Below are 10091 nucleotides of genomic sequence, written 5' to 3' on the forward strand. Positions count from 1 at the left end.
ATGTTATTTGTCAACGTTAAATATTAAGTAATTGGCCAATAGTTTTACGTTTTGAGAAGAAAATAGGAAGGAAGAGCAGTTACATTATCGACACGACGTAGTTGCGGACAACCGATTGCTACTAGTTAGTTCGCACGGCGCTCGTTGGTGCTACGAGCAACCGCCCCGCTTGCCTTCCGATCCCCGCGCCTATTCCGCGATTCAGTGACGCGTTGTGTACACCTTAGACCATATATACAGACCATAAGTATATATGGTCTAAGGTGTACACAAAGTGGCTCTCACAAATTAGTCGGAGCCAGTTAGTGTAATCAGTACACACACCGATGCGGTGTTGCACACAATTGCACCAACTCTACACAGGTGGCACACCGGTGCAGACCAGCCGAAATCGCTATAACTCTTTGATCTGAGAATCGTGTATGTGTTTGTGTGTGTATGTGGGTGTATTCATAATTCACAAAGTACTTAATGAAAAAAAATCTTATTATAATGTTTTAGAAAGCTCTTGAATTAGCCTAATATTACATTTGTTGTACGACAAATGTAATGCTAGCCTTAAACTATAAGAATCTGCAATAAAAAATAGAGTTCCATTAAAAAAATCAATGTGACTTTGATCTGATCTTAGCGGCGTCATCTAAGGTCACACTGACAATCAGTAAATAGATTCTTTTAACTCTAAAACTTTTATCTGAAACACTTTTTCGTAAAATGCCTAGCTTTCGAAATTTTTTGCGGTACCGGTATTTTTTATACACCTTATATAACACACACACACACACACACACACACACACACATGTAATGTATACTATTTACATTAAATATTTATTTACATGATTAGATATAAAATTATGGAATTACGGAAGTTTTTAAAACTGTTTATGTTTTTCAAATAGTTTAGATTAGGTAACAATAACATACAATAAAATTCAGAAGAAATATGACATTAAAATTTTAATATACAAAAGAAAAAAGAATGATATTTTAATGTTTGACAAACAATTGTTTATCGATGCATTTGTTGGTTATGTTTGATATAGAGAGTCTTCACAAAAAGTCCGAAAACGCTAAAAAATCTCGAAAACGATCAACTTCAGTAAAAAATATGTAACAAGCAAAGTTGTAGGACTTAAAAAATGTACCTACTGGTGATAAGAGGTTGATCTTGAGTGGAGTCTGCAAAGTCATATAAAGGTTAAGTTGAATTTTTTAAATGGGATCTCCATTTTTTATTGCATGTTTTGTATAGCCTATTTCAAGAACTTTCCAAAACACTATAATAATAGTAATTTATGCAACAAGAACGAGTTGCCGACGAAGCCGACTACGAGTGTCGCGCCAATCATACGAGTGTGAAAACGTTACGCCCAAGTTGCATATAATTTTTTTTGCATGATGTGCGTAAAGTTCGTGTGTAAAGTACAAAGTTTTGTGTGTAAAGTTAACTTTTTCGTACACAAGCATGTAAAGGCTTTTCACTTTACTCGTATACGAAAAAGTTAACTTTGTGCACAGAAATTTATACTTTACACACGAACTTTACGCACACCCAGGCAAAAAATATTTTTTCATTAAGTATTTTTCAAGTTATAGAGCTTGAAAGTTAAGAGAATTACCGGCATTAGCAAGGTGCATCACGTGGAGGTTGCATGTTTGAATATACACTTCTTCTTCTTCTTCTTCTTCTCTCTCTCTCTCTCTCTCTCTCAATCTCTGTGTGTGTGTGTGTGTGCGTGCGTGCGTGCGCGCGCGCGCGCGTGTTAGTAGAGATAAGAACCCTACGGTTCGGACCCGCACGAATTTCGGCTGTGAGTTCGCGTGATATCACACCGCGCGAGCATACACGCACAAACGGTAAAAGAAGAACATTTGATTAATTAAAAAAAATAGAAACCAATATCTTAAAAGATATGTTACACACACACACACACACACAGAAGAAGTGTAAATCTAGAGTCCCTATAGTATGAGTCTGGACACAGTTAGGAATTTGACAAAACATGGCGTCGGAAACGATCAAGAAACAATCGAGTTACGTTACGAGTAAGCATCGCAAAGACAGAAAATACATGTAAGTATAATATAAACTTTTTTGTCTACAGTTTGAAAAATTGTATTGATTCAGCTGGATCGGAAACATGTGATGCTAATGTTAAGTTTTCTAAATTAGTACGTTTAAGACGTTTTACATCGCGAACATTATTTTTTGTTAATGCAGCAACTTATAATTATTTTTATAAAATGGAAATTATTTTAAAAAGATATTTACCTTATATTAAAAACAAAAACTATAACTTAATAAAATTTTTCATTGAAAAAATGACTAATATTCGTTGTAATGCATTAAGGACTTGCAATTTATTTAATAAAATTATGAAATATTACATTTCACTTCGAATAAAAATTTATTGTAAGAAAGGTAGATTAAAAAATGAAATTTATAATAGTAAAATAAAACTATGGCACAACATGCTATTATAAAATAAGTAAAAAAGTAATATTAAATAATATTTTAAATAATATTTGTATTTTTATAAATATTATTTTACTATTAATACTATTTGTATTTTTATGTGTTTATTGTGTGCATATATTTGTATTTCATTGTATTTTTATATATGAAATAAAACGTAATAATGAATTTATCTTCTTATATTATCTTATATTCTATTCTTATAGCCTGAGCACAATAGAGAAAATATTAGGAATAAGAATTAGAAATAAAAGTTAAATGTACTATACAATGACAAAAAATAAAATATAACATATAAATACAAGAAGTATGTCATGGTTGCATGATATACAGCCTATTTATATACATTTATATGTTATATTTTATTTTTTTGCATTGTGCATTACATTTAACCTCTGTTTTTAATTTCTATTCCTAATAAGTTTTCTATTCTGCTCAACCCTTATATTGAATAATACCGCGCGTGAAGTATAAATTTAAGATATCTTGTTGGTTCTGCCATATTTTGTCACAACCAATAAGAGTGAAGACAACTGTGTCCAGATCATAGACGTATAATATATAGTCTGCGCGTTCCTTACCTTTGCCATGTTAAGAAAATGTCTTCAACGTTGAGAGAGACAGCTGGTGTTGAACAGTAGCCTCATCTTTGTTTAGCGAAGTAGTGGGGGAAAAAGAAATCTTCGCTGATTGGCAGAATAGTAGTGGAAAAGTAGGGATAGAAAAATAGTGGGGGTGAAGAAGAGTGAAAGAGATTAAGGGGTGATGGTAGGTTATAGGTGGTATGAAACAATAGGCCCTGATCCCACCACAGACATTGATAGACAGAGAAAGAGTTACTATTCAAAGTGTGTTGTCTCTCTCAACGTTGAAGACATCTTTTCAGCCAAACGCGTAGTCTATATATTATACGTCTATGGTCCAGACTCATACTACAGGGACACTATGTAAATCCAAACATGCGACCTCCACGCGATGTACCTTGAGTAATGCTAATGCTGGTAATTCTCTTAACTTTCAAGCCTTATAACTCGAAAAGTACTTAATAAAAAAATATTTTATTATAGTGTTTTTTGGAAAGCGCTTGAAATAAGCTATACACAACATGCAATAAAAAATGGGAGTCCCACTTAAAAAACTTGACTTTTATATGACCTTGCAGACTCCATTCAAGAGATTAACCTTTTATCATCAGTAAGTACATTTTTTAAGTCCTACAACTTTGCTTCTTACATATTTGTTGCTAGATCGTTTTCGAGATGTTTTAGCGTTTCCAGATTTTTTGAAGACCTTGTATATAATTATTTTATTACTATAATTTGATTTATATAAATTTTGCCAATTGTTGCAAGTGTCAGAAAATACTTAATAATTATTTTTGTAGAAAAACGGACTTACATTGCGGATTTCATATTATCTGTTGTTTTACAATAATTATTATTATTTTTACCTGTCAAGCGTTATAATGTGTTATGCGAAGCACACCAGATCAATTAATAATTTAATCTTTACATATAAAGTGTTGGATTACGCTGCGTTTGTATATATTTTGGATTATTGCCCGATAGTGGATCACATAATTTTTGTTGCAATATAAATACTCGCATCACATTACTTTATACAAAATGTCTCGTATGATATATTTTAAGGATATTAGTAATAATGGTTATATTAATATCAGAGTATCAATAACTTTTATGTAAACGATTGAGAATGCAATCTGTGTGAAATATACAATTTTAAACCATACTTAATAATTTCTAAAATGCTTATGATTTATATTTCAAATATATTAAAACAAAAATATTATTTCCTAAAATAAATTAATTTTAATTGGAGCTAAACTACTTAAATACTTGACATTACCTGAACAATACATCAACTGGAATATCTCAAGCAGAAATAATTTGTTATTAAATTATTTTTAAATAAAATAGATTTACCTGCTTTGAAATTAAACAATATACGTGCATAAAATGTGGGTGTGTGCGTGTGCCTGTGCGCGCATATATGTATATAGAGCAATGCAAGTTATGTTAGAGAATCATGAAGTCATATACAAGAGTCATGTACAGAATATATACGAATCGTCGTTGCATTTTTAATTGATAATCCGATTAATTATGCATTCAAACTCTGAGCTCATTATTTAGTCGACAAGCGCAAACAAGGGCAACAAACCGTCAAGAATGTGACATGCAATGTGCAGTTTGCATGCGAAACAGCTGTGTGTATGTTTGTGTATATTTTGTGTGTGTGTGTTCTAACATAACAGCTTTTACTAAAAGAGATTAAATTTATAATAGATCGACATTATCGGTCAGTCGTCTGCTCGCAGTGGTTGTAAATTTAGAATATCTCAAAGAGAAGTTTTAGTCCTGCGAAAAGAATATTTGTTTTATACGCTCAATAGAATTACACACTCGTCAGCTTTTTTGATAATTGCGAGTTTTTTTATAACTTTTGTTTTCATCGCAATTACATTATACACACATGTATGTAATTTCTCTTTCAATATTTGCTATGTAAAATTTTTTGACAAATAGACATATAAGTATCTATGAAGAATAAGGATACAGTTTTAAAAACTGTTTTTTTCTATTCAACGACAAAGCTAATCATATCTAACAAAATCCTCGATAAACGTTTTTATATATAAACACTTTGCTTTTTATTACACTATGTGCGTATTTCTAGCTTGTAGTGTGAAAGCATGTAGTCGGGCATAAGACACAAGTTCGAAAAACGAAATATAAACATTCCTTACTTTCATCAGTTTGCTGTGATTTTACAATAAAAAGAAAAGTAATAAAAAGTTATAAATGCGCACAACGAGTGCATAAGAAAGAAAGAAAAAATTGAGAGAAAGAGAGAGGCGCCAAAAATTTGTGAAGAAGTTCGATGGGCGTCGAGGGAACGGCAACTCTTCACTGCGTTGCAACTTCAACGGAAGAAAACTCGAGAGCTGTTAACGACACCCCATGCAGCTTTAAGAACTAATATTTTTATCATTGTTTCTTTTTATGACGCGCCGGGGTAGTATGGCTTCGTAATATAACATTAGGCGGCTCAAATATTTTATACGTAACGTGGTTTTTAGCGAAATGCATGAAGTGAAAATTATAAAGATATGACCCGTATTGAAAATTCATATGTATAATTTTATTTGTAAGTTTTTTACGTATAATATTTTATATGTAAAAACAGTTAAATTTATATAGTTTTTTCTTTATTCTCATATCACTATATGAAAGAAAGCTATTACTTTGTCACTCGTAACGCCCGAGAAAATTTATGTTTTAATCTCTAAAAGAAAACATCAGATGCTTTTTCAATTTAAATTCTTCCTAAACTCAAGCTTAGAGAGATACCTATTAACATATATCGTAACGTGATTAAGTTTTGTTGAGGCAAAAATAACAATCGATCTAGATTACTTAGAATGAACAAAACTACCTATTTATTCATTTTTTCATATAGTTTTTTGCTTTTTGTATAAAAATATCAAACTTCATTCTGCAAAAATTCATAAACAAAGATGAAAATAAAAGAAAGATAAATCTCTGCAGAAAACAATTTTGAAAATTAGGCTATTCACATCACATGAACGTGAAGCTGAATGCAGACAACTCATAGGTGAGATCGTTAGCGCCAAGAGTGCAACTTGGCATTGTGTCCCAGAGTCCTCAAGTGTTGGCTTATTGTTACCCGCACCTTCCGGTGGGCAGAGAGAGGCTATCCTTACATATTTAAAAGAGCCCATTAGTATATTGTAGCTGGTGCTCGCGCTGAAAAATATCGCAAAATCTTTAAGTATATTCTTGTATACACATATTGTGTTTTGCTTTGCCGAGTTTCAATCTGTAGTATGGCATTTAATATAATTGTGTTGTACAGCTAGTGTTGTAGCAAACGGAGATGATTAATGATTCATCGAATTACCTTGAATTCAATCAATCAATTTAACTTTGTTGAATGCAGACATTGTGACACTTGTCGTTAATTGATGCTTTTAAAGCGAAAGAGTGAAAATGAGATAAATATATAATAAGGATATATGATATTTAAACAAAACTGTAAGCAAATATGTGAAGATCAACTTTCTATGTTTGTATTTGAGATGTTTCTCAATTTTATATGTATATATATATACATATATATATGTATACATAAAAAATAACAATTATTTTTTTATTTTCTTAAAACTCTACAGAAAAGAAAATAAAATAGATAAATAATTTTAATAATTTATGCGATGAATATTTTAATAAATAAATTAGTCAAAGAATGGCGCGAACAATTGAAAATATGTTTGAACGGACGGCAGAACACATACAGATGCTTTGTAAAAATCATAATGTGCTTTATTTGCACGACACCGCTTAGTCTAAATATACATTAACGTCTGGCTCGCACGCTTCGGATTCGACTCAAGCCGATAATTTAAGCGACATGTTGCAAGAATTTTGAAAACTATGTGGAAAGCTTCGCTATGTCACTACTTACAAAATTTATTTTTTATTGATAATTTCGATTCTAATCACTTTTCTTTCATAATTATACATAACAAAACTTTGTCATTAAATATTTAAATGAAACTTCCGTCGTGTTGATCGTACTAAATCATACTAGATCTATTCGGTCATGATAAATTTCATGATTCTCGCGAGTGAATTCAAGATCGTTATAAAGAACAGCGACAGCTACAATCTTAGCGGCCGAGAAGGCGCGGTAGGTGGACTCATTAAACTTTTCGTCGTTTCATCCTTCGGAAGATCGTGTCGGGAGCAACGACTCCCAAGGGAACAGCAGTGCGGCACGATTATACCGACCGCTCTGTTTCGAAAGAGAGGGAAAGATTATACGACCGTGGCACGTGAAGAAGAAGGGTTAAAACGGTACATCCGCACGTTTCTTTTCTTTCTCTCTCTTTCAACTCGTTGAGAAAATTCGAACGAGGGAAAACTAGCAAAGACCTGAGAGGATCATCTTGGTTCTCTCTTTTCGTCTCTCACCGAACCATCTGGTGTACTTTTGTCGCGGACGTCCGCCGGGCCCAATCGCACGAAATTAATGTCTCGCCATTATTAGCAGAAGTTAGCCGACTGCGAAGAAGTTGCCACGCCACGGATATACTTTTAGATAGTGAGAGGCAGGGGGATAAAAATAGAGAGTCAAGTAGAGTTATAACTTGTTGGTCTGTGATCAGCGTGTTTGCTACCATGTCGCGCCATGTTTCTTCCTTAATGCAATTGCTTGTCGGCGAGAGATCCTCGGATTAGATGACACATGATGAGACTCGCATCTTTTCCTTGACCAACAGAATTTTACGGCCATCGCAGTTTTGATTATCGTAAAAAAAATGTTTGTAGTGAGATTTTTTTTATACCTACTATTTAATATATTTCACATATTATAAACTATTTACTATTTAATATATTTTATATGTTACTAAAAATATCTATAATCTGATAATAATGAGATTTATGTGAAATGTGTATAATATTTAAACTTATTTACTGTTTACTAAAAATGTCTTCGGCATACGTGATGGTCTGATTGCTTTGTAATTAACTGCGTCGTAATAACATACAGCACGTTTGTTTGTTTGTTAGTTTTATCATCTGTATCAATTTCACAGAAGTGCTTACATAACATAACGATCAACGTCCTCTATACGACATACTGTCATCATACTGTCTTAATGAGCGGAAAAATAACAGTCAAAACGCCATAACTAAAGCGCGACGTTGGAAAATATCTCACTCACCCCTTCCGTGGATAATAGAGCGAAAATCAGTCGTTATCGTAAATTCTTAATCCAAATCGGCGGTAAAACTGAAAGTTAACCAAGTTCGGTACCATTAGCCGTAACAATGCTCGCAGTAAGTTCTTATGGTAACGATGCTGTAACGACGGTTTCCGGAGCGTGGCAATTTATCGCGATAAAGTCACCGATGGGACCTACAAGAATTAAACTCACCCAAAAGGGAAGATCGGCGACGGTGCAGCGAGCGTCAAATAGGTATTAAATTTTTAAGTCTGTTATATCACGGCAATTTCTTGGTTAATTGCCCGATAGAAAAGTCAGTTTTGACAAAAAATCAATTTGAAAACAGTACTTTTTCAACTCTCTAGTAATAAAAATTACTGAATTACGAGAATGAAAGAGAAAAAAAACTTATTCGCAAACTTTGATTGATAATTGTTATTGGTAAAACATACCTAAAAAATAAGCTGAAATTTTGTAGAAATAAATTAATTAAGTATATATCGTCTACAAAGAAGCGATTAGAATAGATCTGTCTAACACTTGGAAAGTTAGGATTTTGTAAAGATGTCTGTCTCTTTCACATGTGATGAAATATATACCCCATTCAGCTTCAGCGTACGGAGCCGGCAGTTCGAATTGAAGCGGATTACTCGGCGGAAATTAGTCAAAACTATAACAAAAGCGATGCGCGCGCGTGCTCGAGCGGCATTCGGCGCGACGGTGTCCGCAATCGCAGTTAAATCGCGCGCAATCGCGCAATTCTGCAAACGGGGCGATTCGAGCCTTTGAACAAAAGATGTAATAATTCTGCCCTCGTTTTCTACAGCGCTTTCCCATCTCACTACGCATTTTCATCCTCACACCAGCCTCATCGTTCGTCGTCGTTTTCCCCGCGACGAAGTCTTTCCCTCGCGAGAAACCCTTTGTTTGCAAGACAAACAAAAATCGTTTGCTCGTAAGAGTGTTGGTGAAGGACTGACTTTCTCTCTTTCTGTCTCAGAAGAGAGGACGGAATTTTAATTACGGAATATTACCTGAGGCCGCGTGTAATTGCATTATTCGATTTCGGAATAAGACATTGGGTGAAGATATGACGAGCACGATGTTTAACGCAGATTTTGGAATGCGATAATAATAATAATAATAATAATAATAATAATAATAATAATAATAATAATAATAAGATTCAACACATACATACAAGTGAAATCAAAATTTACAATAAGTTGTGGATCTAATAGGCAAGGCTGCAGCTGATAGACTGTTCAAAAGCCCGACCTAAGATTTTTTTAATTATGTAACTTAATAAAACTGCACTACAGAATAAACCAACTGATATTAGTGATCAAAAATACATTTAAAAAATCAGAACTAAAAAAAATCATTTAATTAAAATGATTAGATATACATATACATATAAAGCTGAATAAAATAAGGATAAAAAAGTTTTAGCTTGAACATTGTTTGGAAGCAACTTGAAAAATTTCACGGCTGCACAAAAGAAAGCAAATTTAAACTCTGTACGATAACAAGGAAATGATAGCAGTTGACAAGTAGAAAAAAGTGAGCCTGAGTGAAAATCAATATTTTGACAAAGTAATTCACAAAGATAAGACAGAATTCCGGTTTAAAGAACATTATGAACCAAAGACGACACAAATGCATTCAAATAAAAAATTAACATTATCAAATTTACAAACATATGAGAAGCAAAGACATGAATTTTGTACACGCTGAACACGGCAAGCAGATATTAAGACAGATAAAGTACACAGACAAACATTGATATAATTAAAAAAAGACAGCACTAGAGACTTTGGTGCCAAAAGAGTAGTAGACA

The 10091-nt window shown here is 33.0% G+C and overlaps 1 long non-coding RNA gene across 2 annotated transcripts; it reads right to left on the reverse strand.

The window, feature by feature from the left end:
• Window positions 1–7099: 7099 nt before the first annotated feature.
• Window positions 7100–8804, reverse strand: LOC109861600. Of its 2 annotated transcripts, XR_002251002.1 has the most exons (6): window positions 8704–8804; window positions 8462–8612; window positions 8249–8316; window positions 7999–8178; window positions 7700–7789; window positions 7100–7613 (listed from the first exon to the last, which is right to left on the reverse strand). It is a non-coding gene; the product is annotated as an uncharacterized LOC109861600 (long non-coding RNA). The 2 variants fall into 2 exon arrangements; XR_002251001.1 differs by having other exon boundaries at window positions 7100–7789.
• Window positions 8805–10091: the final 1287 nt, after the last annotated feature.

This window comes from Pseudomyrmex gracilis, unplaced genomic scaffold (genome assembly GCF_002006095.1).
Source record: "Pseudomyrmex gracilis isolate BER0280 unplaced genomic scaffold, ASM200609v1 scaffold_860, whole genome shotgun sequence".
NCBI lineage: Eukaryota > Metazoa > Arthropoda > Insecta > Hymenoptera > Formicidae > Pseudomyrmex > Pseudomyrmex gracilis.